At 40.1% G+C, this 14,653-nt stretch overlaps 2 protein-coding genes across 2 annotated transcripts in view; one reads left to right on the forward strand and one right to left on the reverse strand.

Moving 5' to 3' along the window:
- The window catches only part of LOC134295586 (uncharacterized), a 252,270-nt gene that overhangs the window by 168,802 nt on the left and 68,815 nt on the right, over nucleotides 1-14,653 (forward strand). The gene's annotated exons all lie outside the window — the stretch shown is intronic.
- Nucleotides 5,760-14,653, reverse strand: part of zbtb42 (zinc finger and BTB domain containing 42) — a 28,420-nt gene continuing 19,526 nt past the window's right edge. The window contains exon 2 of the transcript XR_010002216.1: nucleotides 5,760-7,886. The gene's annotated coding sequence lies outside the window, so the exon portion shown is untranslated. The remainder of the gene's footprint in view (nucleotides 7,887-14,653) is intronic.

The following is a 14,653-nucleotide window of genomic DNA, read 5'->3' on the forward strand; positions in this document are numbered from 1 at the left end:
TTATTATTATTATTATTATTATTATTATTATTATTATTATTATTATATAGTATGACACAGCAAACGAGATATATGTGCTGGATTTCGTATTACAAAATCACAAGTCGAACACTTCCCAAGAGTTTAGGACTGTGTGATGTATTTTCAGATGATGTGCGCAGATCCCAGAAAGGTGGCCTTTTGCAGTTGGCAGATCATAATTTTGACAATGTCTATTGTTTCCAAATGCCGGCTGAGATCTTTTGGCACGGCACCCAGTGTGCCAGTCACCACTGTACTGGTTTCTGCCAGAGTCTTTGAAGTTCAATCTTGAGGTCCTGATAACGGCTGAGTTTTTCCTGTTGTTTTTCATTAATTTAACTGTCACCTGGTATGGCGTTATCAATAATCCAAACTTTTTTCTTTTTCACAATCATGAGGTCTGGTGTGTTGTGTTCCAAAAGGTTGTCTGTCTGGATTTGGAAATCCCACAGTATTTTTGCATATTCATTTTCCATTACCTTTGCAGGTTTGTGATCCCACGAGTTCTTTATTGCTGGGAGATGGTACTTGTGGCATACATTCCAATGAATCATTTGGGCCACATAGTTGTGCTACATTGTTGTTGTTGTTGTTGTTGTTGTTGTTGTTGTTGTTGTTGTTGTTGGACATGGAGCAATGATTCAAATTGCAAGAAAAGAGATTCCATCTAAACATTAGAAAGAACTCCCTGATGGTAAGTTGTTTGGCAGTGCCTCCGAGTGTTGTGGGTTCTCTTTCTCTGGAGATTTTTAAGCAGAGGCTGCATGGCCATCTGTTGGGAGTGCTTTGGTTGCATTTCATGCATGGCAACTCTATGATTTCATAATCCACTACAATGCTAGAAATTTGGAGATGGCAGGACAATTTCACAGGATGAAGAATTCTTATTTCAGGGGGACAATATCTTGATTTTGTTCCCCAGCCTACCTCATAGTGATATTGTAGAAAGAGAGCATGTGAAGAATAACCATGGATGCCTCTCTGAGTAAAGTAGGGAAAAGGCTATACATTTGAATAATACCTTTTTTAAAAAGTTTGCTTTCTCAGTGCAATACACTTGCTTCTCAAATGGTTTCCTGAACCTCCCACTTCCTAGTTCCCCAAACTAATATGCCCAAAATGTTTTGGACCAAACGAGAAATGTATGGATTTGTTTACAAAAGCCACACTTCCTTGTTTGGCTGGGTATAAAGTGTGCGGTAGAGAGAGAGAGAGAAAGATGTGCTCGGACAGACTGAAAGTGCACTGAAGACTCCTGCAATGCAGCAGAGGATTTTGAAACACAGACTCGGAGACGGAAAACATGCTGCAAGAAAAGGGCTTTGCAGAAGGACCACAGCTCAGTGGCAAAATGCCTGGCTTTGCTTGCAGGTAGTCCCACGTTTGGTCTGATGTTTGCCCTTATGATCCTAATTCAATAGCCTACAGTGTCTTACTCCCAAATTATTTCAATAAAAAACATAGGCTACACGATTGTTCATATACCCTATTTACTCTAATCCAGTGGTTCTCAGCCTGTGGGTCCCCAGATGTTTTGGCCTTCAACTCCCAGAAATCCTAACAGCTGGTAAACTGACTGGGGTCCACAGGTTGAGAACCACTGTTCTAATCTAATGCTCAGGTAAATTACCTCTCCAAAAATAGGGTGTGCATTAGATTTGCGTAATACAGTGCTATGCCAAAGGAAAGGGGGAAGCTGCTTTAAGAGTACCTGGAGCTCCCATTTGAGGAGCATAATCTCTAATGTAATGCCCATGGCTCAATGATATGCAATCCTGGAATTTGTAGTTTGGTGCAACACCAGCATTCTTTGGCAGAGAAGGCTCAAGACCTTCTAAAACTACAGCCCCCGTCATTCCATAGCATTGAACCAAGGCCATTATAGTGGATTCATTCTATAGCATAGATGCATCCCAATGTTGTTGTTTTTTTCCATTGCTGGCAGCTTTGTTGTTCTAATACTTTTGTTCTTAAAGAAGGAATTCTAAGCAGACAACAACTGTAATGCACACCTTTTTTGACCAAATTACAGAGTGCACTTTTTTGTTGCTACACATTACATTCGTCAGCAAATACTCTATTAAAGGAATAACCAAACTTTGAATTTTGTCTTACCCTCCATCTGTAAATTTGCAAATCTGGAGAAGTGCTGCCAGTCAGCCGTCATCCTGCCTGAGGATGATAGGAGCTCAAGTTCCACACACCTGTGTCCTAGATTTTAAATAATCTGAATTAATGCCCAAGTTGCGTGGTTGTCCCCAAGAGCCTAAACTTCTGTTCCCTGAGCTGTATTCCTGGCCAAACTTCAGATCCAGTTCCGTCTTTTCAGAGGATAGAATGGACAGAAAAGAGACCAGAAGGTGAGGAAAAACCACATATCCTGGTATGAGATGCCGTTATCCTGCCTGCCTCTGCTTGTGAGCTAATCTAGCTTCAAAGAAAGGTGGATCAATTATTCATTAAGTGAAAATGAAGACTTTTATGATACCAGATGTTTCTCAGGATGTTTGACACTGCCCATTAACTCACCCTTTGTTTTTAATTGCTTTAACTAATGGTTATATTCAAGGTTAAATAACGTCTAAAAGGAAAAAGAGCCCATAGGAAAGCCCAAATAAAGCGCAAAGAACTTTGGAGATTTATAATTAGACCACCCCTTCTCTTTTCCTTGTCTCAAAAGCTATGATGAGAGGACCACCTGGATCGAATCCACGCAATTGATAGGTGGGTTTATCCACTACCCCACCTCTCTGTCTGTGCAAATTCCCCAATGCAAATTGTTTTCATGGAGGATCAATAATAATGACAGCCTATATTTTATTTGCTGTGACCAACAGAGTGTTTTAGTTTGAGCATTGGACTATGATTCTGGAGACCAATGTTCAGTTTCCCACTTGGCTATGAATCCTCCTCAATCAACCTTAGGCATGCCAAATTGTCTCAGCTTCAGAAGAAAGCAATAGCAAATGTCTTTTGAACATATCTTACCAAGAAAAACCTATAGGTTCGCTATAGGATTGCCATGGGTTAGACATAGCTTCAGGGCACACAACAAAAACATGTTTGCTGACTGAGAATTGAACATACAGGAAAGAGAAGAGACATTTGGTTGCTGTTAGTTTTCCGGGCTGTATGGCCATGTTCCGGAGCCCCGGTGGCAAAGTGTGATAAAGCACTGAGTTGCTGAACTTGCAGACCGAAAGGTCCCAGATTCAAACCCCGGGAGTAGAGTGAGCGCCCGCTGTTAGCTCCAGCTTCTGCCAACCTAGCAGTTCAAAAACATGCCAATGTGAGTAGATCAATAGGTACCGCTCCAGCGGGAAGGTAACGGCGCTCCATGCAGTCATACCGGCCACATGACCTTGGAGGTGTCTACAGACAACACTGGCTCTTCAGCTTAGAAATAGAGATGAGCACCAAACGCCAGAGTCAGACATGACTGGACTTAACGTCAGGGCAAACCTTTACCTTACCTATGGCCATGTTCCAGAAGCAATCTAAGCAATTAGACATTGCTTGTTTTCCTTCCTTCCAAGATGATTGTAACTGGAGAGGCCGTCGGCATTAGGGGCAGGACTTGTAGCCTGGGAATAGTTCAGCATAGTGGTTTGATTGTTAGACTATACCAGGCATGGGCAAACTACGGCTCTCCAGGTGTTTTGGACTTAATTATGGGAGTTGAAGTCCAAAACACCTGTAGGGTTGAAGTTTTCCATGCCTGGACGATACTATGACTCTGGAGACTGGGGTTCGAAATCCACTAGGTGACTTTAGGCAAGTCATACTCAGTCTTAGAAAACTCCAGGATAGATTCGCTTCAAGATGACTGTAAGTTGGACACTATTTGAAGGCACATAACAGCAATTATACAGCACATGTTTTGCAAGCCAAAGCTTCCTGGTTCAATCGCCAAATACATGTTATTTACTGGTTATTTTAATCGAGGAATAAGCTTTCAGTACTGGCTTTGCTGACCACAGATGGAAGTTGTGATTGCAATCAGCCTGGAAGTTGTGATTTAAAGCCTGGAAAGTTGTTAGGTAAAGGTAAAGGTTTCCCCTGACGTTAAGTCCAGTCGTGTCCGACTCTGGGGCTTGGTGCTCACCTCCATTTCTAAGCCGAAGAGCCGGTGTTGTCCGTAGACACCTCCAAGGTCATGTGGTCGGCATGACTGCATGGAACACCGTTACCTTCCCGCCAATAGGATCTACTGATCAATAGGACCTATTGATCTATTCACATTTGCATGTTTTCGAACTGCTACCGTGTTTCCCCGAAAATAAGACAGTGTCTTATATTAATTTTTGCTCCCAAAGATGCACTAGGTCTTATTTTCAGGGGATGTCTTATTTTTCCATGAAGAAGAATTCACATTTATTGTTGAACAAAAAAAATATGAACATTTATTACAGTAGTTGTCATCACAAACCAGCATAACCAGACAAACTGAATCCTATCAAGAATTTCTTGTTACTACCATTATTTCCATGTACAACACTCTATGGTATGTACATTTACCGATCCTGTATGCTCTAGAGTTCTGCTTGGCCGGCATGCTTCCAAACAAAACCTTTGCTAGGTCTTACTTTAGGGGGAGGCCTTATATTTAGCAATTCAGCAAAACCTCTACTAGGTCTTATTTTCTGGGGATGTCTTATTTTAGGGGAAACAGGGTAGGTTGGCAGAAGCTGGAGCTAACAGCGGGCGCTCACTCCGCTCCCCGGATTTGAACCTGGGACCTTTCGGTCTACAAATTCAGCAGCTCAGCGCTTTAACACACTGAGTCACTGGAGGCTCTGGAAAGTTGTTACCGAGAGCGTAAAGAATAGGCAATGAGTATACATCCCATCTGAAAGCCTGTGGCTGCCTTCTGCAGAATTCTGGGGCTTGTAGTTTAGGAGAGAAACCTTTAAAATGCTCAGCCAGAGAGGTCCTGTGTCTCACTAAACTGCAAGCTCCAGAATTCTGCAGAAAGCAGCCACGGGTTTCAGATGGGATGCATACTCTTTGCCAGATATGGCTGACTTGTGATGGTTTTAAATAATGGTTTTAATGTGAAGATAACTGATTTTAGTGTTTATGTATATTTATGGTTTATTTTATGTTCTGGCATCGAATGTTTGTCATATATATGTTGTGCTCCATCCTGCGTCCCCTTCGGGGTGAGAAGGGCGGAATATAAATGTTTTAAATTGTAGGGACCATAAGCCAGAAAATAGTAAATTATTGCATATATAGCTTTGCCTCTGCATATATCATATAGCCTTTATATAGACAATATAAGCACTTTGTATGAATCAAAGTAGTATGTGCAACACAGGACCTGTGCCCCTCCTCTCCCTGTGAGCTGGTGCCATTCTTCAGGAAGTTCCAGAGAGAGAAGAAAGCTCAGAGTAAACAAGTTAGGTCATTGGTATAACTTGTGCCAAAGTAGGTGTGGAAGGTGGGGAAGACCCTCAGCCATTGGTCAATTCTAGATAAGGCTGAAATATAAAATCCTTTGTTTGCTATGCACATGTTGCAATGGCCATTTGGATGGTACGGACCCACAAAATGTGGGTACCTACGGCTGTTTTGCCTTATCATCAGCTATTATAATAAAAGGCTTGTTTTACTGCTCTCCTGGAATTCTCTACTCCCCCTCCGGGCTAGTCTCCTACAAAATAAATAAATAAGTAAATAAATAAATAAATAATCTTTGCATACACTTTAAGATCAGTATGATAAAGCAAGATGTCTCAATTACCAATGGCCAGACTCTTTATTTTTCTTTATTTCACCTATGTAAAGAGAATCATACTTTCCAAAACAAAGGAAGTAACAGTTCCACTATATGCTATGCTAGTTAGGCCACATCTGGAGTATTGCATTTGGTTCTGGGTGCTTCGTTTGAAGAAGGATACAGACAAGTTTGAACAGGTTCAGAGAAGGGCAAGAAGGGTGGCAAGGGGTACGGGGAACAAAACATATGAAGAAAGGTTGTGAATAGACATAGTGAAAGGGAGATTTGAAAGTGATAGGACTACATTCTTTAAATATCTTTAGAAATGGAACAGAGAGGAGGATGCTGGTTTATTCTCGGCTTCTCCAGAAGCTAGAACTCAGTATAATGGTTTTAAGTTACAGATGGGTAGATTGCAATTGAACACTGGATATAAAACACTGCCTAACAATGGAACCAATTATCTACACTGGCGGCAGAGTATCTACCTGCTGGTGATGCTTTAGCTGGATTTCCTGCACTGAGCAGGGGTTGAACTTGACCCTTCCAGCTCTATGATTTCCCTTTCCAGTCTCCGCTTAAGCCCTGATTCAAATCACCTGGCAGTGTGCAAACAATTCTCTTTCTTCTCCTTCTTTATTTATAACTTGTGTTTTTCCCAGACTGGGATTGAAGGCAGCTCACAACAGGTTTTTTTTAAAAAAAGTTAAACCAAATACAAAAGTTCAAAAATCACTTCCTCATCCACTTGTTCCAATTCTTTTGAGAAGTTGCTTGTAGTAATTTCTTGCATCTGCACTAAACCTTTTCCAAAGTTTTTTTTTGTTATTGTTATTTTTCACTCTGTGGTGTACTACTGAGATGATCTGAAGCCTTGAAGAACATATTTTTCCTCTCTTAAGTTTTATGGTAATTTTTCTTAATATTATAGCATTGCAGTACAACGTGTCATTTCTTTGATGCATTACAATGATTTTAAAAATACTAAAAGAGAAAAATGAGGACAAGAGAAGGATTTTTTAAATTCCAATAAATTTCAGAATTAAAAAGAAACCCACTCAAGCATGACAATAACATGTGTCAGCTGGTGCTAGGAATTACCAGAAAATAATACAAGGACACACATAATTTTTAAAAACCTGAGAAATATGGCAACGAATATGGCAACAAATAAATAGGTGTGTTTGCAGAAGAGAAGGCTGAGAGAAGACAGGATGATAGCCATGTATAAATATGTGAGGGGAAATAATAGGGAGGAGGGAGCAAGCTTGTTTTCTGCTGCCTTGGAGACTAGGACGTGGAACAATTACTTCAAACTACAGGAGATTCCACCTGAACATTAGGAAGAACTTCCTCACTGTGAGAGCTGTTCAGCAGTGGAACTCTCTGCCGTGGAGTGTGGTGGAGACTTTTAAGCAGAAGCTGGATGGCCATCTGTCCAGCTTTTCCTGCTTCTTGGCAGGGGGTTCGACTGGATGGCCCACAAGGTCTCTTCCAACTCTGATAGATCTTCTGGAGAAAAGGGATCTGCCATTATGTGACAACATTTAACTCTATCATATCATCATCATCATCATCATCATTATCATTATTATTATTATTATTTGAAACACAAGAAGATGAGTCCACAGCAGACACTCTGTTGGCTGTTGTATTGGATCACACGTCGGACACTTCCCAAGTTTCTAGGACTGTGTGATGTATCGGCGATCCCAGTAAGGTGGCCTTCTGCAGCTGGCAGGTGGTAATTTTGTCAGTGCCGATTGTGTTTAAGTGCAGGCCAAGGTCTTTAGGCACTGCACCCAGTGTGCTGATCACCACTGGGACCACCTTGACTGGCTTGTGCCAGAGTCTTTGCAATTGGATCTTTAAGTCCTCATATGGTGTCAGCTTTTCCAGTTGTTTTTCTTCAATCCTGCTGTCACCTGGGATTGCAACATCGACAATCCATACTTTGTTTTTTGACACGATTGTGAGGTCAGGAGTATTGTGCTCCAGAACTCTGTCTGTCTGAATTCGGAAGTCCCAGAGTAGCTTGACATGTTGTTGTTGTTGTTGTTGTTGTTGTTGTTGTTGTTGTTGTTGTTGTTGTTGTTGTTGTTATTTCACCCTCCTCTCCCCAAGGCTCACGGTAGGGTACAACCTAGGTTGAAATATAATTAAAGCACATTAGATTAAAAACATATAAATACCAACAGAGACCATTGTGCATTAAATATTACACTGTTTTAATTTCACTGCCATAACACAATTGCATGAAATCCTAGTATTTGTAGTTTAGATAATAGGCTTTAGAACTCTCAGGCAAAGGACTCTTGTGATTGGGTCCACACTGCCATATAACCCAGTTTCTGAATCCTGATTATCTGCTTTGAACTGGATTATATGGCAGTGTAGACTCATATAATCCAGTTCAAAGCAGATAATCCAGATTCAGACATTGGATTATATGGCAGCGTAGATGGAGCCTAGGTCTCCCTAAAGTACAAACCCCAGCATTTTACAGAATGTTTCCATGGCAGTTAAAAGGAATATTAAAAGGAATATACTGCTATAACCTTCAATGCCATAGGCTTACTAAATGGCTCTTTTAATAGCACTGGGCACACCATGTGGAGAACTGCACAGTGACCACACAGAAACAGAAAACAAGAAAGTGTTTTCTTAATGCAAAGGTATACTCCTGAGTTACCCGATTGCCCCCAATGGCATGCAAACCTGGAAAACCTGTTCGATAATTCTCAGACTGATTCCGATCAGCAGTATAGGGGTGTGGTAGATGCCTGGTTAAACCTAATAGAGCTGAACTAAAGAACAGAACTAAAGTGATCTATCCAAAAGTATAGCTGTAGGAATAATCTTTGGACAGAAAAAGGAAGTTTTTCTTCCTTTTGCTCAACTCAAATATATTAGGGCACAAGATTTGCTATTTATGCTACAGCACTGTCTATATCCTCTCAAAAGAGATGTTCAATGTGTTGTCGAAGGCTTTCATGGCCGGAATCACAGGGTTGTTGTGTGTTTTCCGGCCACGTTCCAGAAGCATTCTCTCCTGACGTTTTGCCCACATCTATGGCAAGCATCCTCAGAGGTTGTGAGGTATATTGGAAAAACTAAGCAAGGAAGGTTTACCGTATATACTCGAGTATAAGCCGAGTTTTTCAGCCCTTTTTTTAGGACTGAAAAAGCCCCCCTCGGCTTATACTCGGGTGAGGGTCCTGGTTGGCTTATATTCCAGTCGGCTTATACTCAAGTATATATGGTACATTTATTATTTTTCTCTATTATTACTGGTAGTATTACATTTATTATTTTATTCTATTTATTATTGTTACGTTTATTATTTATTTCACTCTGATATTGTTATTACATTTATTATTTTACTCCATTTATTATTACATTTGTTATTTTACTGTATTTATTATTATTATTACATTAATTATTTTACTCTATTCTTATTAAAAGACTACATAAGCCCACTTACATTGAAGAAGATGAGAATAATGATTTAATCAGAGTTAGACAGTCTTGTCTTAAATTACAGTTTTATGTAAATATTTAAAAACATTTAACCTACTGATGCCTTAATTAAATGTAATTCTATTGGTATCTATTTTTATTTCTGAAATTTACCACTCTCGGCTTATACTTGAGTCAATGTTTTCCCAGGTTTTTTTTGCGGTAAAATTAGGTTTATATTTGGGTCGGCTTATACTCAAGCATATACGATATATATCTGTGCATATATTCTCCCACCTTGGACCTTCCACAGATATATAAACCTTCCTTGCTTAGTTTTTCCAATATACCTCACAATCTCTGAGGATGCCTGCCATAGATGTGGGTGAAATATCAGGAGAAATTACTTCTGGAAAATGGCCACAGCCCGGAAAACAGACAAAACCCTCTCAAAAGAGATTTGCTTGTGTCAGAGTATGACACAGCAAATGAGATATATATGCTGGATTATTATTAGTAGCAGTAGTACGTAGTATTAGTATTAGTATTTACATCCAGTTTCTTCTCTCCCAAAGGAAAATCAAACCAGCTAACACTAAAAATCACACAATATGTAAATTTAAACTCAAAGCAAACATTTAAACAGAATTAAAACCAATAAAATTATTATTACAGTAGAGTCTCACTTATCCAACACTTGCTTATCCAATGTTCTGGATTATCCAACACATTTTTGTAGTCAATGTTTTCAATATATCATGATATTTTGGTACAAAATTCATAAATACAGTAATTACTATGTAGTATTACTGCATATTGAACTACTTTTTCTGCCAAATTTGTTGTATAACATGATGTTTTGGTGCTTAATTTGTAAAATTATAACCTAATTTGATGTTTAATAGGCTTCTCCTTAATCTCTCCTTATTATCCAACATATTCGCTTATCCAACGTTCTGCCGGCCTGTTTATGTTGGATAAGTGAGACTCTACTGTATTATTATTATTAACTTCATTTCTATCCCGCTCTTCTCACCCCGCAGGGGACTCAGAGCGGCTTACAACATACATTTAGGCAGAAATTCAAAGCCTCATTATACAAAGCAAATAAAACATAACATAAAATCAATAGAAACAATCAACATATAAATACAATTTAAAACCATTAACATTAAGATATTAAAACATAAAACCATTTAAGAACCTGTTTAACTACGTCAAACACAACTTCTTGTGTGTTTTTGTCTCTTTCAGGTGAAGATCTTTCTTTCTAGCAAGGAGAAGCATTCCTTAATTGATATTCCATTGCTGCTCCGTGAATTTCACTTACGTTTTATTTACTGACAGTGCACCAGTTCAAGATCATTGGTCTTTGATGTCTATTCAGACCAATCAGATTTTTCATCAGCTAACTGAAATAATATGTGTGTAAATGTCTGCTGAAACACAATGGAAGCCATACAAACTAGCAGCAGACTTTCCGATTCCTTGAAAGGTTGGGATGATTAATGTATTCTGGTTCACTGTGTTTTGGCTGAAAGACAGATGTTGGGCAACAAATAGGTCTCTAAAAGGAGAACATTCCATGAATGGAGATCCCACGAACAAGTAGATCCTGATCCTCATTGGCTTACCCTTTCTGTACATAGGGAGCCCAATTAGGTGTGTGTCAACACCAGGGATGGGCAAACTTCGGCCCTCCAGGTGTTTAGGACTTCAACTCTCACAATTCCTAACAGCCGGTAGGCTGTTAGGAATTGTGGGAGTTGAAGTCCAAAACACCTGGAGGACTAAAGTTTGCCCATACCTGGTCTACACAGTTGAATTAATGCAATTTGATGCCAAACTGCATTAGTTCTTCATTGTAGGTCCACACTGGCCTATAAATAACCATTGTGATGGTTGCTTTCATTTTTGTTGTCAAATATGGACTTTTTTCAATCCGCTGATCGTGTTTCTGACATCGTAGTGTTTGTTGCCAAATCAACTTGCACTTTGCCTTTATTAACTCAGTAACATAAAGATGACTCCTTATCCAGGGAAATTCAAACTCACCTTGTCGGAAGTAGATTCAGCCACAGTAGCTCTGACTAATGAGTGAAAAAAAATTACGACTTTTAAAGCCCAGTTGGCATAAAGGAAGAGAAACGGCTATGTAGAGGAAACAAAGAGCAAGATGTCGTCATCCCCAAGCATTGCTTTGTTTCAAAGAACAACAGGTTTTATAGGAGGCTTTTCCACCTGCATAAATACAAGGCCACTTTGAAATCTGCAACAACAAACCAGTTCCTAGATGCCAAGGAAATGTAATTTTGTACTTCAGAAAGAAGGCTGCAGATCATGCAAGTTAATGCAGATGTTTCTAGGTCTGGTTCACATGGAAGCCTTTGAAGAATCAGAGAAGGAAAACAGATGTCCCTCCAGAGATGTTGGACTACAGCTACCAGCAGCCTCAACCAACATGGCTGATGGGCAGAAATGTTGGGAGTTTTCCAGCAACATCTGGAGGTCCTCTCTTCGAGCTGCCATCTGCTTACAATCTGGCAGCAACCAGCTTCTTTTCACAAAAGAGAGGGATCATAGAGTTGGGACTATAATCAATTAAACTAGGGATTCACAAGCTGTGGGATATGGCCAACCATAACATTATTTTCCCAGTGTGCCAGAGGACAGCATTAAAGTTGTGTCCACTGGGTAGCATCATTCGTTTGTTTCCTCAAAATGTGCCAATGGCTTGGGGACATCCATCAGTCCAGACCCAAGGACTGTATTAGAATCATAGAGTTGGAAGAGACCCCATAGACCATCCAGTCCAACCCCTTGCCAAGAACCTTTGAGTCGCATCAATTTAATCCAAAGACTTGCAAAAAATCTTACTCCAAGTGGACTGTGGGATTTCCCCATGATGAACAGTGACTTCCGGTAAGTATAGCAGGGTTTTGTTTTGTTCGTGTCTTTCAACTGGCTTTGCCCCACTTTGGGCAAAGTTGGGGAATACTCCAAAGTTCACTGGAAACTCCTGAGTATTGTATCATTTCAAGATGCTCTGGAAAGTGGGATTGGATCTGATAAGGCTTGACCCATTGCCCAGACTGGACAATGCACTATCACCCTATCATTAGTGCAGGAAAAGTACTCCTTCCCAATATTTGCTGCTTGCGGTACTTGCCTTACTGTCCCTAATGCCAGAGCTGACAATACCTAGCCACTCTTACAGGTTTAATTTTCTGGTACTATTGACTTGCAGAGCTGAAGTGAAATCTGAATGAGAATGAAAAAGCCAATTCTAGTGCTTTAATGTGTGCCTGTTAACCATGGATCTTACCAGGTAGGTTGGGTTGAGCTCACCTGTTTCAGCTACAGTAGAGTCTCACTTATCCAACATAAACGGGCCGGCAGAACTTTGGATAGGCGAAAATATTGGATAATAAGAAGGGATTAAGGAAAAGCCTATTCAACATCAAATTACGTTATGATTTTACAAATTAAGCACCAAAACATCATGTTTTACAACAAATCGACAGAAAAAGCAGTTCAATACACAGTAATATTATGTAGTAATTACTGTATTTACGAATTCAGCACCAAAACATTGCAATGTATTGAAAACATTGACTACAAAAACATTGACTACTAAAAAAATTGACTACAAATAAAAATAGAATTGCATAAAAAGAACTGACAGTAGCAACATTGTCAGATGTTAAATCCGTAAAAAGTTCAGTTCTGTGAAGATTTTTAAAAAAATCTGTGATCCTTGCCTGCCTTAAGAAACAGCTGTGGATCCAGGCAGGAGGCAGACTGCATTGGATATTACAAAATGTTGGATGAGTGAAGGTTAGATAAGCAAGACTCTACTGTATCCATTTCTCTGTTCTTGCATCCACCTGTAGTTCTTGCATCATACCTGTGACATGGTTGTAATGCAGCAATACCATGAGGCTTCCCGTTTAAACCGAAATGATACCAAACTGTGTTAAGATCCATTTAGTAAAGGTAAAGGTTTCCCTGATGTTAAGTCCAGTCATGCCCGACTCTGGGGGTTGATGCTCATCTCCATTTCTAAGCCGAAGAGCCGGCGTTGTCCGTAGACACCTCCAAGGTCATGTGGCCGGCATGACTGCATGGCGCGTCGTTACCTTCCCGCCAGAGTGGTACCTATTGATCTACTTACATTTGCATGTTTTGGAACTGATATGATCCATTTACTAAGCAAAAATAGCCACACATGTTTTGTGCCTTCAGGTCATTTCTGACCTCTGTTGATGCTAAGATGATCCTATCACAGCGTTTTCTTGGCAAAAAAAATGTTCAGAAGAGGTTTACCCTTGTCTTCCTCCGATGCTGAAGGAATGTAACTTGCTCAAGGCTATCCAATGGGTTTTCATGGCTGAGTAGATATTTAATCCTGGTTTCCAAAATCATAGTCCAATACTCAGACCCATATACCACGCTGGTTCTTGTCAACTAGTGTATGATCTGAAATGTGTCATTTGTGGGTCAATCTACCTTCTGTCCATACATGCTTTGTTCTATCTTGGTCAAATAGCAAAATATCAAGGATGGCATAGGTTATTTATCCATCACTGGATGACCATACCAGCATTCTTTGCTTTATTTTGTAAACAGCATACATTTAGCAGAGACAGACCAGGTCAATCCTCCATCATCACACTTTTTCAGATAGTTTTAAAATACCCCCAGTTTTCCTTTTAAAAGGTAAAGGTTTTCCCCTGATGTTAAGTCCAGTCGTGACCAACTCTGGGGGTTGGTGCTCATCTCCATTTCTAAGCTGAAGAGCCGGCGTTGTCTGTAGACACCTCCAAGGTCATGTGGCCGGCATGACTGCATGGAGCGCCGTTACCTTCCCACCGGAGCGGTACCTATTGATCTACTTACATTTGCATGTTTTCAAACTGCTAGGTTGGCAGGAGCTGGGGCTAACAGCGAGCGCTCATTCAGCTTATTTCATTTGCTGCAAAGTGAGTTCAAACTCGAAAAGCAGGAGGCAAAACCTTGTACTTCCCAGTAGGCTCAAGCAAAAGCAAACTGCTCCAGCCTCTCCTGACTGGTGTATTCTTCCCTATCAATAATATTTGCCATCTTGGCCATATTTGTCTTGGTTTTCATCTGCTTGGCTTCAGGAACCTTCTTTGTCCTTCACAAAGGTCAGTATATCTGTATCTATACTGTATCTTACCTCGTGATGTGCATGGTTCCTGAATTAATGTTATTAGACTAAACTTCTTCCTCCCCCTTAGGGAGTCTTAAAAGTAACTGGGTAGGTTGTTGCCTCTGCCTAGAATGTGTACATTCTTCTCACTGTTGCATCTAGAGGCCAAACTGGTTTTTGAATTGTAAAACTGTAACCGTAAATCCCAAGTTAACCAAAGATGTGATAGTAGCAGAAACTAAAGGAATGCACACACCACAAAATATAACCCTCTCTTA

Source organism: Anolis carolinensis, chromosome 1, assembly GCF_035594765.1.
Source record: "Anolis carolinensis isolate JA03-04 chromosome 1, rAnoCar3.1.pri, whole genome shotgun sequence".
NCBI classification, from domain to species: Eukaryota; Metazoa; Chordata; class Lepidosauria; order Squamata; family Dactyloidae; genus Anolis; species Anolis carolinensis.